We start from the raw sequence: 15,297 nt of genomic DNA, 5'->3' as shown, positions 1-15,297 counted from the left end.
GGCGGCGCTGGCGGCGGCCGCGCGGCGGAGGGGCAGGGGTGCGGAGCGGGCGGGCGAGGGGCTGCAGCCGGTGGTGGGGGACGGCGAGCAGGCCGCGCAAGGCGGGCAAGGCAGGCAAGGCGGGAGAGGGGAGGGTGCATTTTTATGTTGTTTAAGGGGAGAGGGGTGGCGGGGGAGGGCGACGGGGGAAGCGAGGGGAGAGGGGGCTCACTCGTCGTTTAGAAATGCACCATTAGGCGTATTAGTGCGGCGGGAGGGGGGAGAAGGGAGGGGGGCGTTCTCTCCCGCCGTTCCGCCGCGGTCTCCGCTCGGCTCGGCTCGCTCGGCTCCGCGCCGCGCCAGGGCCAGGCAGGACTCGACTCGACTCGACTCGACCGACTCACTGCTCGCCGGGAGGCCCTGCAGGACGGAGCCGACCACGACGCCGTTTCGCCGCGCCGTGCCGCGACGCCGCGCGACGACGACGCGATCCCCGCGAGGATGTGTTGTTGTGTGACAAGTGAAAAGTTGTGTTTGTGAAAGTGCCCTTTGACGGGATCCAGTGCAGAGCAGAGTCACTCGGGTGCTTCCAGCGCCGCGCTTTGGACCCGAAACGACAAAGCGAGATTTCATTGTTATTGTGAAAAATCGGGAAACCATTAGTTGGGCCCGGCTGACGTGTGCGTGTGTGTGTACTCACTACAAGTTTGCGAGTGTGTAAGTGCGCCCAGGATACCCACCCCGTGTGCCCCCGCTGCATTCGGGCACCCGGCGGCTTCCTCCCGCCACGCCGTGGCACGCCGCCGTCGGATTTTTTCGGAGCCATGCAACAGTTCCTCACGCCGCGCGCTAGCCGCGCTAGCGCCTCGGGCCGCAGCTAGCTAGCCGCCGCTCCAGCTCCAACTAGAGCCTGAACCTTGTTCGTCAGGTAAGTCGCTTTGTGTGGAAATGTATGTAGATCGGCGTGTGGGCCGCAGGGCGGTGCAGGACGACGGAGAAAGCGGCAAAACTCGCGCCAACGGGCCCAAATATCGCGGAGCACCGCGCAGCACCGCGCAGCACCGCGGAGCCTTCGCACGTGCATGAGCGGCCGTCCGTCCCGTCCGTCCGCCGGGCTGCTTCGCCGGCGTGGGAAGCGCGGCAGCTGCCTCAGCTGAGACGCAGCTGTCACAGGTGCAACCTCGCATCAGTCAAATGGGGCGGATTGGCCGCCCCTCCAGCGAGCAACAAACGCGGCCCATTCGACGCTCGCGGGGCCCGGGTTCGACTCCACCCGGGGCGGAAAGGTTTGCGGGGGCGGACGAGGGGAACGAGATTCATAGGTCGTTAAACGGCGTGTCGAGGTTTACTACCCGGCTCCGTCCACTCCGTCCACGCCGTCCAGCCATCGGCCCAAATACACAGTCTTGGAATAATCGCCGCTTGTGGAGGCGAACCCAAGTCCCGGGCCGCCGGCTAGGTCCAGCACGGCGAGACAGCCGGCAAGGCGGCCAGGCAGCCAGCCAGCCGGCCAGCCAGGCAGGCAGCCGGCCGCCCCGCTCCCCCCGCAGCACCCATCTCTTTGTTCGTGGGACCCCAGGCTGCCCCAGGCTGCCCCTGGCCTCGAGGCCAAGCCCGCCAAGCCGAGGAAGGGGGCCGGGCCGGGCCAGGCCCCAGACTGGCTCTCCGCGTGCGTGGTCGAGATGGTCGAGATGGTCGACGAGAAGCATTGCTCGCGTTTGCCAAGATTCGGCCGACGAAACAATCCCGATGGGACCGGCGAGCGCATGCAGCGACCCGGGCGGTCGACCCTCGGCCCCTCAAGCTCCAGCCAGGCTCCAGCCAGGCTCCAGCCAGGCCGGGCTCTCCCCAGAATGAGTGTTCAATTTGTGGGCAGGGTGGTCCGTGTTTGCCCAGTCAAGTGAGGTGCGGGAGACGAGACGACGGGTGCCTCTTCACTCTCATCTCGCCTCGGAGCGCCTCGGAACGCCCCGGAACGCCTAGGAACGCCGTGGATCGCAACGCCCAGCCGTGAGATTCCAAACAAAGCAGGGGCACTTGAAGCACTTGGAATGCCGCTGGAAAACGAAGAGGACCGCCCCGAAAAAAGGGACCCAAAAAACCCGGTGCCAAAATTTTAGGCCCGAAAACGGAGCAAAAAAACCTGGCTGCCAAAATTTTGGCTGGAGAGTAGCGCCGGCCCGGGGATTGCTGGCTGCATCTTGACATCCGTGCCACCGCGCCTCGACAAATGAGACGTAGAGCACCTCGGGGAAGGACAAAGGAGAGAGAGAGAGAGAGAGAGAGAGGGGAGAGGGGAACCTTAATGAGAGCGCGATGCCGCGATCGCGTCATCGCTAATGAGACTAACCAAACCAAACCCGAACCTTGAACACGAAGCGCTCCAAATCAAACTGCTTATTAATTGACTATCGTAGGAGGTGATCTAGCAATCTGGCTCCGCTCTCTCTCTCTCTCTCTCTCTCTCCTCTCTCTCTCTCTCTCTCGCTCTCTCTCTCTCTCTCTCGATAGGTGGTGCCACGCAATTACACGCAATGACAAGCCGTCAGGATTCGGCCAGGGAAACAAGTCCTAATTAATCTAATTAGAGGCGGGGATCGTTACCGCGCGCAAAAAAGATCCTCTTCTTGTTGTTGTTGTTGTTGTTGGGTATCCTGGGGCAGGATCTCGGGCGGGGCGGCGGGGACGCGGTGCCAGACTGAAACGTCGCGACATCCGTTTTCAATTTGCCACGTGGTGCGCCCGGCCGTCTGGGTGTGTGTCGGTGTCTTGGTGGTGCGTTTGACAGCACCTGATTGGCCCGGAGGTGTCGGGAATGCTGTCAGTGCACCGCCATGGCGCCGCCAGCGCCGGCAGCGTATCACAGCGTATCACAGTGTGGCGCGCCGAGCCGGATTCTCATTCTCCGTGTTGTTGTTGTCGACGAAACGCGCCATTTGACCGCGCTCAGGCGCGCGACGCCCGACAGCTTCAAATACCCGTCTCATATTCGTTTTGAGTCGGTGCAGTGCAACTGCAGTGCAGACTTCCGAAACTGGGAATCGCCGCCATTTTCGAGACACCTTTTAAACGGTCTTTGTTTTTGTTGTTGGCGGAGGCGGTGGCCGACTGAGGTGGTTGTTGTTGTTGCCGTGGCGGAGGCGTCTCACATGGCGGCCGGTCTGTCTCTCTCCCTCTCCGGTGTCTGTCCCCCGCCCGCCCCCGCATACCCTCACATTCCTGGAGGTGAAGGAGTAAGCTACGGCCGCATCGGGAACGGGAAAAGGAGACGCCGAGGAGGAGAGGGGGGAGCGGCCGGACCGGGAGACTGGCTGGCACGGCCGGCCCGCGCGCTGGCTGGCTGGCTGGCTGGCTGGCCGCCTGGCCGGCACCACGATGGCTTAGCATCGCCGAGGAGCGCTTTTTCAGGTGCAAGGAGAGAAGAAGAAGAAAAACTCAATTGTGCGGTGAGGAAAGGTCAGAAGGGCCTGAAGGGGGAGAGACTGAGAAATGTTTATGCCGCTTTAGCGTCTCCACAATGTACGGATTGTTTCAGCCATTTTTTTAAAGGCTCCGTCCGTGCGTGTGTGCGTGCGTGGGCCCCTACACATCGACCGTTTCATTACGCCACATAGTGCAGGGGCGGGCTGCACGCAAAACAGTACCCGTCGCTCCCCCTCCCCGCCATCAATTATTTTGCCTCCGCCGCGTCATCCTCCCCCCTCCCCTCCCCCGCCGCTGGCCTACTGCCGCGCTCGTGTCCTGGAGGGCCTGCTGGAACAGTGCTGGGAGGCCGCAAGGGCTGGAAGTGATGATCGCGCTGTCATATAATCACATAGTTGTCTCTCCGGAATTGCCGGCGTCGAAGGCAGTGGTAGTGTCACGCCCCCCCCCCTCTCTCTCCCCGCGGAAGGGGAGGGGGAAAGGGCCTCGCGGGGGCCTCGGAGGGGCCTGGATGTATTTTCGGTCGCGCTTCTTTCCGAGGCTTCCATCATCACGATCTTAGGGCGCTGTCGTACTGTGTGTCGTTGAGGCACACACAGCCACACACACACACTCGCACACACACGCGCGCGCCCTGACACACAAACACACTCGCAATCACACTGTTACCCCCTCGGAATGAAATGAAATCCAATTCGAGGCTCAATTTGATGAGGTTTCTTCCTTGGAACGCGGTCGGACCTGGCCCCGGCTGGCGTGGGCGTGGGGGATGGGCTGTACATCGTGGGGGTAGTTTCCGACGCCCGGCCGCGGAAGGGGCAGCGGAGGGGGAGGGGGGAGTGGAGGGGGCATGTCGGCCCCCGGTCGCCCCCTGAATGGACTTTGATTGCACGAGTTACAGAGTCCCAGAAAGCGCCCCTTCTTCTCGTCACACGCCTCCCCTCCCCCCTCCCCTTCTCCTTTGACACCCAGAGGCGGCCAGAGGCCCTCATTAGTTAGTTTCTTTGCAGTTTAGTGTTTCGGACTCGCTGCAGCCCGCTTCGATCCCAGTCAGCTGATCCGCCCCCACCAGGCCCATCCCCCACCAGTTTGTTTTGGTGGGACCGTCGGGCCGTGGGGCCGTGGGGCGCCACCCTCGCCTCGCGGCCCGCCCGGGCCCTTCGCCACCGGGCCCTTCACCGGGCCGCCCTAGACCGCCTGCCCGCGGCCCCCGCGGCCCCCAAGGCCTCCAAGACGTCGACAGCGACGAGTCGAGGACGCGCGGGTAACGCGGCAGGCCAGCTAATCGCATCCCGGCGGCGATGAATGAATGAACGCAGGAATGAATGAATGAAGGAGTAATTGAATGAGGAAGAGAATGACTGCGGCATATGTGGCAGCAAAACAAGACGGAGCGAAGGGCAAGGCGGTGGGGGGAGGAGGAGGGGGGGGGGATGGAGGTGTGAGAGGAAATGCCGTGAATCGAGCAATCAGGGAGTCAAACAAGATTGAATTCACTCATTACGATCAATAGGCTGGCCTTCCCCTCTCGGCCCGGTCAATGCACGCGGCGCCTCCCCCCCCTCCCCTCCCCTCCCGCCCTTCTCCTCCAGCATTCCTCGGCTCCCTCGGCCTGTCGGCCAGTGTGATGGATGAGCGCCTAAAAACGGCCATGTGGAATGACCAAATCCATGAAACCGTTTTCGCGGCCAGATCGAAAGGTTGGCTTAAGTTTTCGCCAACTTATATAAGCGCTGCGGCGGCGCGCGGGGGTGGGGCTCGACTCCTAATTCCGGCCTTCCCCCTCTCGCTCCCTCTCTCTCCCTCTGCCGCGACGGGAAGGCCCCCCGCAGGCTATCTCTGTCGGGCCATTCACGTCGGCTCAGGTGTCTCTCTCCAACGCAATTCATCCAGTCTTTCTGTTGGCTGGCTCCGCTCTGTCGTGTTATTACCCGCCGTCTAAAGCCCCCCCCCCTTTCCCCCTCCCCCTCCACCTACGACTGCAACTCCACAACAGCCCTAGAGGAGGTAGCCACCATGTTCGCAATGGCAAAATCGGGGCACTTTAAAGTTTTCTGTTGCACCGCCAGTGCAGGCAACCTTTGTCAAAGGCTTCCTTCACCCCTTTGGGCCCCCTTATGCATAGATCGATACTAGTGTAGTGGGTGGGTTGTGAGGCTCATCAAGTATGGACATCCATTGCCTGCCGGCTGGTCTGCCTCTGCCCTGCCCGCCCCGGCTACATACTTCCGACGTTGCAAATGGACGTCTCTTTGCCGCGAGGGGTTGGGACCGGCAGGGTGTTTCGCCGCGCGGGGTTGGTACCCTGCCAAGCGGCGCGGGTTTGTTGGGCTGCTGCTAGTACACTAGTTGACAGATTCAGTTCTGGACATTGAGCAGAACACGAGGCCTCCCGCGGCCAACACGACGCTGCTTGTCCACTGGCCGCTGAAAGGTTTCCTGAAAATCACTTGGTTGGTCATCTTATTTTCCGATTTGGAAGAGCGAAGTCGAACCGTGTCTCACCTCTGGCTAACTTCGCGTGTAACGCTGGAGAATGCAGATCTATTTTCGCGCAGCCCTTGAACCAGGTTGGCGTGGCGTGGCCTTCGGCCCGATGCGGGGCCTTTCTGATAAGTTGAATGAAATTAGTTTGGCAAGATTTACAATGCACCAGAGTACTGCCATTCTGCGAGAGATTGCTCGCAGCCACAAGCTTTTGTGCCTCGCCGTGAAAACAGGGAATAGGGAAAGATTTACGGGGAAAACTTTTCTGTCCGGGCCCGGCGGAGCGCTTCCCCTATCCGATTATCAATCAATTCCTTATTTCGGTTGATCGATAGCCACGTTTGTCATCATTTTTCGCTCGGACCGCTCCTTGCCCGCCCCTTCGTATCATTCTGCGGTCACACGAAACCGGCCCCACATATCTTTTAGTTTAACGGGGCATAAATTTCGGGACCCCGCGCAGTGTACTTACATCCAGGAAAATGTTGTTGTTGTTGTTGGCTCTGAGAAGCTGATGATCTCCCCGCTGCAACAGCTTGACAAAGTGTTCCTATCGGCCCGGTCATCGTTGGCAGTGTACCAGCTTCACGGTAATAATGTGACCGGTCTTAGACAGTAATCCCTGCGCAATTTTTGCCGGAATCACCGTAATCAGTTGTTGGTTTCACGAAATTGAGGACTCGGTCAGGACGTGTGGCTCACCGTTCTATACTATTCCGGCCCCCTGCAACATAAAACAACAACATAAAAATACCTTTTCACTTTTCAATACACAGGAAGCAGGCGCCGCGTAATGCGATTTGAATTGTCTCTCCACGTGCACACCTACACTGCTCGTATGTAACACACACACACACACACACACACACACACACACAGAAAATGACCGCCGAAAAGCTCGCGTACTTGCCGTGCGCGTCACGTCAGGGTGATGACGGGCCCGGAGCCGAAATCTCTGAAGAATAAGTTTGATAGTAATAATTTGCCGTGTGCGTGCCTGTGCGCGCGCGTGCGTGCGCGTGCGGGTGTGAAATTGTCCGTGGCCGCCTTAACGTATTCACAGACCGTCTTGATGTGCGCTCTGCGTGTGTGGCTCCGGAAAATAACTAGGGGAAAAGAGCTGACAAACCAACAACGTAAAAAAAAATCGTTGTGATTATGTGACTTTTATCTGCTGTTTTTTTCGTGGATTTATCTGAAATTAAATCAAAATTGAAGTATAAGTGGATTTTTTTTAAATTTTCCACTGTGTTGCCCATTGGTTTGCAGCTTTTTATCGAAGACACTGCAAATGGCGGTGCGGGCGATATGGCGCTGGCGTGTCCTGCTTCGCCTGCTTCGGAGGGTTTTTAAACGCGCGGCGAGCTTGGCCGAGTCCTCTGAGTGTTGAACTCTGCCTTGTCTGGAGCACACATCACAGCCCATTATAATTAACGTTCCTGTTCCTTCCCCCACCTTGGGGCACCAAGGGGCACCCCACCCGGCCGGCTGACGCCAGGCTACGCCGGGCTACGCCGGGCCTGCCCCCTCCCTGGGCGACGTGGTGCGCTCAGCAAGCCAGCAGGCCAGCGAGCACGTAGTATACGTACTTGAGTCGGTACCGGCTTCGGACGGGCCAAGGACTCGCGGCGACTCGCCGCGAATTAGTTTATAAACACGAAAATGACTCTGAATTCAAACCGAAAGCGGAGAAAGGAACCGCGAAAAAATTAATAAAAAGGAGGGCGCGAAGCAAGAGGTCGCCTGGTTTATTACGGCCAACTCATTTCTCTCCTTGTTTCCCTCATTCCGGGGCTCTAATTGCGCCTCGGACTAATCGCCTGCATTTAAATATTTATTGCAAATTGGACGTGCATCGCCGTGGCGGCGCCGCTTGGGCCGCCTGCGCTAGGAGGAGGAATCCAGGCCGAGGAAAACTCGCGCTGCATAATGGACGATTGAGAGGATTTGCAATTTGGAAAGTGCGTTCCACGGATGGCCGCGGATTCGGATTCCCATTGATGTGGCTCGCGGGGTGTTGGCTGCTGCTAGCACACTGCAAGCGCAGCGAGACGGTCGAGGTGGCTTCTTATTCAGGCGGACCGGCCGGCCTGGCCGGGGGTTTGCAGGTTTGTTAGGCGAGTTTGTGCGAGGGTAAACGCATGGATGGGCACCAGGTATTCCGCGCCGAGGAAAAGAGGGGGGGCTGTCCACTGCGACGACGGTGTGGTGGTGTTAGTGCGAGGGAGAAGCTTTTGCGGCGACGGCAACCATTTGGACAACCAGCAGTAAGCCGCCGGGGACTTGCCAAACTTCACAGAAGTAATTTCAATTTTCGAGCCAGAAGAACGAGCTTTTGGTGTGAACCATTTGAAACAGACACACCTGGGAGTTGGAATTTTTGTCGAGTCAGCTTGTTATTGTTGCAGGCAACGTGTGTGTGTGTCTGTGTGTGCGTGTGTGAGCGTGTGTGTTTGGAAGGGCAACTCCGGCCTCATTACCAGCGCGTCGGCCTCTCAAATTTGAAATAAGATCCTGCATCATTAACGGGGACAATCCTGGCCCGCCGACCACCAGGGGGGAAGGGGGGGGGGGAGGCTGCTGGTGCTGAGCCATCAGGACGTCTTCTAATTGGCCGCCATACAGTGTACAGTCGAACTGCATAGCGTTTTCGGCTAACGAGCTAACGAATGCGACAGTGACGCGCCGCTTTCTGAAGGGGATTGTACTCCGTGCTGAGTGAAATGGAGTGCCCGGGCTTTGGCTTTGGGGCTGGCTGGGCTGTGTGGCTGTGCGAGGCCACCTCGGATGCATCGGCCGCAAGGCCCTTGCCCTGCCCTGCCCTGCCCTGCCCGGCGGGGCTCAGGTGAACAATTTCCCGGAACACACCTGGTGCCACGACGCGCCCGCTGACCGCGTCGGCCGCGTCGCCGTGCCGTTTGAACCGCGCGGCGGTTCGAGCGACCGCAGCGAGCAAAAAGGAAGTCAACTTTGGCAGGAGACACGGAGTTTCAATTTGTGGATCATCCCTGCCGCCTGCTACGTTGCTAACAGATCTCCTTGGGGTGGAAAATCGACGACTTGGAGTGTTTTCCGAAATCTGGAGCTGGCCGCCCCACCTTGACGGCGCCCCCTCGGCTGCGTCGGATTATCGCCTCGGGGGTCCGCGATTCTATTAATGCGTCCGGAATATATTTTTGGACGAGGGCCCTTGTGTCTCTGGGGACGCCGCGACGGCCCCGACGGCCCCGACGGCCCCGACGACGCCCCCTTCCTCCGCCAACCGACTGGGCAGTCATTAAAAGATCCACTGATTCTATATCGGGGCGGTGCAGTTGGCGAGACGGCTTGGCGGTTCATTGAGAACCCGGCGGAAATGCGCTCGCCAAGAACAGGGCGACCGCGCGCGGTTCTGCGATCTGCGTCTCGCTTGCTGTGCTCTGTGCACCTGGGCCACCTCTTGTCGCCCCGCTTCCCTTGCTCCCTGGTCGCTTGGATGAATGAATGAACGAATGAATGAATGAAAACCGTTCCGCGGCGATGCCCCTCCCCCTTTCGGCCCCTTTCTGAGTCACTAATGGTGTAGGGGCCCTGGGACTTATCAGGACACGACAAGAAATTTGTTCGAGCAGAAGAAGTCTTGATAGTACCCGGTATGTGTGAGTCACCGCCCTAAACCGCCTGCCCCAGCGTGCCCCAGCGTGCCCGCCTCCCGGCGGACGATTCCGGACCGCGGCGCCCGGTCGCTCCGTCTCTCTCGCTCCGCAGGCAAGCCCCGGGAGTGCGAGAGAGACGACACACTGCTCGGAGTGGGCTCGGCGACGACGTCTTGCTCAGCGCGGCGCGGCGGCGCGGCTCGGCGGACCGTACGGGGCTGTAAAGCGACCGGCCGGCCGGCCAGTGGTTTGGGCGCGGTCCCCGGCGGCGTCCTGGTCGGTGCTGGTCCTTCGAACCTGGAACCTGTTTTGATTACGCCGCCCGGCATCTTCCTCAAACGCCGAGCAGGCCGAGCAAGCCGAGCGCGGGGCGAGGCGCGCGCCGAACGGCCGTCAAAATTTGGGAACCGCGAACCGCCACCCCGGCAGGTGTGCAAAGTGACTTGAAATGGCCGTACGTGACTGGGTCAGATCGTAGGCAAGTTGAAAGCGGGCTCGGTCCTGCGCTGGGCCTAGGGGATGGCGCTTGAAGGGGTTGACGACCGAGCGCCGTTTTTCCGGATTTGCCGGCAAAGCTGGCACGGCCGGCTTGCGCGGCCCGCCGGCAGGACGACATCGCCTTTGTAATGACATGCATACCCCCTTTATTGGCCCATCCCCGTGGTCCCCGTCGCCCTGGCAACGCGACGAGCGACGCGGCGCCGCGGCCCGGCCGGCGTCTCGGAATGGGATTTTCATCCTCACTTTGCATAGTTGATCCCCACGCGGTAAGCGTCCCCAAGTAAATTGGAGTGTTGATGAGTTCATTTGTGGCTCCGGCGGCCTGTGGAAGGAAGGCCTTTGGAAGGTCTTTGGAAGGCCCCTCCAAAGTGAAGACAGCAGGGCCGGGCGGGGTCGGCTCGGCGCCCGTGGGGGCCCTGGGCCCCAGGCAGGTATGGACACCCTAAGCATGTGGTGCCATACAAAATTAGAAAGGGGGCCCATTTTTGGGGCCTTCGGGCTCTCGAAGCTCTCCGAGCGCAGTGCTCACGGAATTCATGAGACGTCATGCCCGCGGAAGAGATTCAATGTCACCCAAATAAATTTATTAAAATGGGCTGTGAAGTGACGCAGCAGCAGGTCTCGAAAATGAGACGCATTGTCTTGTTGGAAGCGCTTTCATTTCCTCCTCCTGTCGCACGTCGTGTCAAGTTGCTTCCTTCTTGTCTGTCGGCGCGACGCGGCGTGATGACGTGTCTCCTGAACTGCATCCTCAAGTTATCAATTCCATGCAGCGCGGCTTGGGAAGGCTTCGGCAAGGGCGCGCTTATCGTGTTAAGAGCCACACGGATAATTTCCCGGCGATAAGATTACAAGGCGATCCCTTCATTACAGTGGAGTGCGCCGCTCACTGCGTGCACGCCGCGCCACGCCGCCCCGCGCCCCGAATGTGGATGTGAATGTCAACTTTTTGAGGCCGGCCAATCCTCCGGGCAAATCGTCTCCCCTCGGCCTATCTCGAATGCATGTAAAGCATTCGGTTGATGGCCTGCCCGTGTCCGCGCGCCGCCGCCGCCCCGCCCCGCCCCGCCCCGCCCCGCCCCGCCCGCCCCGCCCGCCCCGGCCGCCGCCCCCCCGGCCCGCCCCGCCCCGCCCCGCCCCGCCCCGCCCCGCCCGCCCTGGCCCCGCCCCGCCCCGCCCCGCCCCGCCCCGCCCCGCCCGCCCGCCCCGCCCCGCCCCGCCCCGCCCCGCCCCGCCCCGCCGCGGCCAGGCCCCTGGAACCGGTTCCCGGAGTCCTGGACGCGGCCCGGAGGAGGCCGGGCCTGCGGCGCTGCGGCCGCCGGGGTCTGAAACTCGAAAATGGGAATGTGAATGTGGAGGCACACTACACTCGCGAGCGCGTCTTTGCGGTCCACATTCGTCAGCAGCACGCCGTGCTGCGCTGTCTCTCTCGCACTCACGGGGCGTCCCGTACGGGTGCGAGAGAGACAGCGCGACGGAAACGACTCTCCGGAATCACTCTGCAGCAGCCCCGCGTCGGCCAATGGCGTCGCTGCGTCATTAATATTTGAGTTTCAATTTCGAGAGTGAGTTGAGCCGGGCCGTGCCGAGCCGCGCGCGGCCCAGCAATTGAACGGCGACGGTGACTGAAGATGCCATCACTGTGTGGCCCCTCACGGCGCCCGGGCGGCCCACAGTGTGCCCACAGTGTGCCCACGGTGGCCCCACGGGGTGCACGCGTGGTGCAGGGCAGGCCGTAATTCGGGGAATGAAAGGGAAGGGTGTCGCTTGGAATTTAGCGGCCCTCGGCTCTCGCCCCTGGCGTGACTCACCGCGTGACCCCGAGGACCCAAGGACCTTTCGGACGAGCCGCGTTTCAATCATCGGGAAGGGTCAGAGACTCGGCCAGAGAACGAGGCGGTCGTTTAAGTGACTTTTTGTGCAAGCCTTCCCTCTTGCCGGCTTGACTTGCCACCTGCACTGCAAAATCGCTCGCCGCAACGATTCGCCCCGTGCAGGTGTCGGCAGTCGCTGCTGCTGCGGTAAAGTGCGGCGTGATTTGCGGAGAGAAAATAAACCCGGTGTGGTGTTGTTTGGCGCAGAAATCGAACAAGACGGTGTATGTACGGCGGCCAGTTGGACTCCCTCCTCCAGGACGGACGGAATGATCTCCAGGGCCGCGTGCCACTGTGTGTGTGTGTGTGTGTGTCTGCCTGTTTGCGTTTGTGTGTGTGCGCATTACTTGCCGACTACTCTGTCAAAAAGTAATTTTACTAACTGACTTTCTCCCTTTGTTGCAGGTAATTGAAGCGACCCGCAGAGTATGAGGTGAGCGGAAACGCTTGGCGAAGTTCGTTGCTGTTGTTGTTGTTGTGCAGCTGATAGGCCGACAGCGTGGGAGTTAAGAAAATGCACACACGGCCAAACAACAACAACAACAACAACAACAACAACAACAACAACAACAACAAAAACGCGCCGCCGCTAATTGCCGGGGCCCCCGTTCCATTCCGGAATCTTTTCAAGCGAAAAATTGAAGATGTAAATGTGCCATATGCGTCTGGGCAGCCTGGGCCTCGCCTTTGCCTTGCCTGTCGGTTTGGCTCAGCAGTTTGGCAGTGAGGGGGCCCTCCTCGGCCCAGTTCGCGTGTGCGAGACTCTGTGTGTGTGTGTGTGGGGGGGGGGAGGGGGTCGCCGGACAACCGATGCCTTCCAACATCCCACCTCGTTTCACAAGTCGGCCAACTTGTCGAGAGGGAAAATAAGTTTTCGTTTGAGGACGGGGCAAAAATATACGCAACGTCGTCGGTTCTTCGAAATGTGTGTGCCGTGGGGCGCGTCATGTCTAGCTTGTACCTGTACGTAGCCAAGTACATGCAGTGCGTAGTACACGACACTGTATTTTTGTCGGAATGCTGCGCGCAGGTTGGGAGGACAATGCGCGCGAGAGGTTCGGGGAAGGGGAGCCCACTGCCGGCGGGATAGAATTTCACGTCAAACTCACCTGGGGACAAAGAGAGCCAACCTGAAACTGGATACAAGTGGGTGCGGGCGGACCTCGGCTTGCTTGCCTGCCTGCCCGCCCGACGACGACACACTGTAGTGCCTCTCCGCGTGTTGCTGCAGATTCGCTCTTTAGATAAACGCCACCGTCGCACATGACCCACTGCGAACCGTCTCTGAATCATACCGACGCACCGATCGCGCTGCTCAAAACCACCCTGAAAAAAAAAGAATAAAAACAGAAGGAAAAGAAGCACCTCGAAAAAATGAATGAAATAAGTTTAAAATAATAAACGGCCTGGCGGCGAATTGCTGGCGGCGCGGCGGGCAATTCGTCAAACACGCGGAACGCGCGGAACGCATGTGTTTTAAAAACATCCCCCAGTGGCCTGTTTACCTGGTGGCGGGCCGGGGGCGGCCGGGGGTCGCAGCCCGTTCGGGGGAAGGGGGGGGGGGCGTTTAATTTGCGGGGCGGCCGTGCGAGGCGAGGAGGGGGGGGAGGTGTAAAACCCCTTTACCGCGAGGGTGGCGGGCGGGCGGTGCGGTGGCCATGTGGGGGGCGACTTCGTCACGGTGAGGTGTTGCCAACTTTGCGGTTTAAATCTGCGGGCGCCCGTTTTATGCAAGGCGGCTGGCTGCAGGGCAGGTGGCCGAGGGTGGCCCGAAGGTGGCCCGAAGATGTCCCGAAGGTGGTCCGAAGGTGGTCCGAAGGTGGTCCGAAAGTGGCCGAAGGTGGCCGAAGGTGGCCGAAGGTGGCTTCCCCGGGGGATGTCCATCCCGCCGTGCGGTCCGCACACGCACACTCGTCACTTTCCAACTCGACCAACTCTTTCCTTTATTTTTATGGTCGTCGTCAAACCGCGCTGCTGCATCGACTGCCTCGAGTCCATCGAAGTGGCAACACTGTAGCGCGTCTCGCGGTACATCCCCTCGCTGGAGTGCATGCTGGAGTCCATGCTGGAGTCTCTGGAGGCGCTGGAGTGCCGGGGGGTAGCTGCTGCTGACCGAGACCCACAGCGCGGCCGGGCGCGCAGCAGTGCATAGCGGCGGGCCGAGGGCCGCGTCGTGGGGGGTGCGGGGGCCACCTAAGCCCCTGGGGGCCCCAGAAGTGGGGCGGTTTAAAGCGGCCGCCCCGCCCCACCCCACCCCACTCGCAACGACAAAAGTGTTGCTTCTGCTAATGAAATTGGCGAGGGAGGGCGGCCGGCGTGCGTGGCGTGGCCCGCTAATTTCGAAAGGGCTGAAGCCTCCACTCTGTACATAAGGCCGCCCCGCCCCGCCCCGCCCCGCCCCGCCCCGCGCACGTGGGCCTTGCCGGGCCGGGCTTCGACTAGGGACGATCCCGCCCGCGATGCCGGCGTGTGATACCGCTTCGCCGCTTGGCCCGTCCAGTCCCGTCTCCCTCGCACCTCCAGGACGCCCCACGAGCGCGAGAGAGGCGGACAGAGCGTAATGACCGCCTGGAACGGCACTTAGCCATGGAAATGAGGCCCGATACAGACGCACGGCGTCCACGGCGTCCGCAGGGCCGGCCGGGCCGGGTCAGCCAGGTCGGCCACATCGGCCACGACAACCACATTCGGCAGTTCCAGCAGGCAGCGCCACTGGAAAGTCTCGACACTGGAGGCAACTCGGAAAACGCAGAAGCTAAATTGATGCACTGCTAGTTTCTATTTTGGTTGTCGATAGGTAGTCCAAGCAAATGAAAACGTGGCACTCGTAGATTGAGTAGAGTAAACGCGGGTGGGGTGGTTTGTTAATTTCACCCTCTGCCTGCCCCTCCCCCAAGCCGGCGGCGCGACGCAGCGCGACGCGCCACGGCTCTCCTGAGGCCGGCAAACGTTTAGGTCGACTGCTGTCAACTGTCTGGGAGTTGGCTAATCAGCCCAAGGCGTGGCGCGGCGTGGCGCGGCGTGGCGCCATGTGCGACACCGCAGAGGGAGGGGGAGGGGGGGAGGGGCGCGCCGAATTAGACAACTCGTCGCGAATTTTGCGGTGGGCGAATGTACGCGCGCCCTTGAGCCTGGCTCGTAACACGCGCAAGTGTTAATTAAATTTGATTCCCTGTGCATAGTAGTAGGGGGTGTTTCTTTCTTTAACGAATAAATTATTTTTCTTCCTGCAATCTGGCGGCACTTTTTAATTTATTCTTTTCAATTCATTAAATTCTATTTATTGGCGTGTTTAGTGGTTGAGGGGGTGGCATTTTTAAAAAGTTACCAAATCATGAAGTGTTTTATGTTGATAAAAATAACAACTCGTTCAAAACTTGAAACATGACTTTCATAGT

At 60.2% G+C, this 15,297-nt stretch overlaps 1 long non-coding RNA gene across 1 annotated transcript in view; it reads left to right on the top strand.

Annotated features, from left to right (window-relative positions):
- The first annotated feature begins 395 nt into the window (after positions 1–395).
- LOC117651687 overlaps positions 396–15,297 on the top strand; it is a 39,287-nt gene continuing 24,385 nt past the window's right edge. The window contains exon 1 of the long non-coding RNA XR_004588118.1: positions 396–907. This is a non-coding gene — a long non-coding RNA (uncharacterized LOC117651687). The remainder of the gene's footprint in view (positions 908–15,297) is intronic.

The sequence above is a fragment of the Thrips palmi genome, unplaced genomic scaffold (assembly GCF_012932325.1).
Source record: "Thrips palmi isolate BJ-2018 unplaced genomic scaffold, TpBJ-2018v1 HiC_scaffold_6, whole genome shotgun sequence".
NCBI lineage: Eukaryota > Metazoa > Arthropoda > Insecta > Thysanoptera > Thripidae > Thrips > Thrips palmi.
This window is presented reverse-complemented; position numbering and strand designations above follow the sequence as displayed.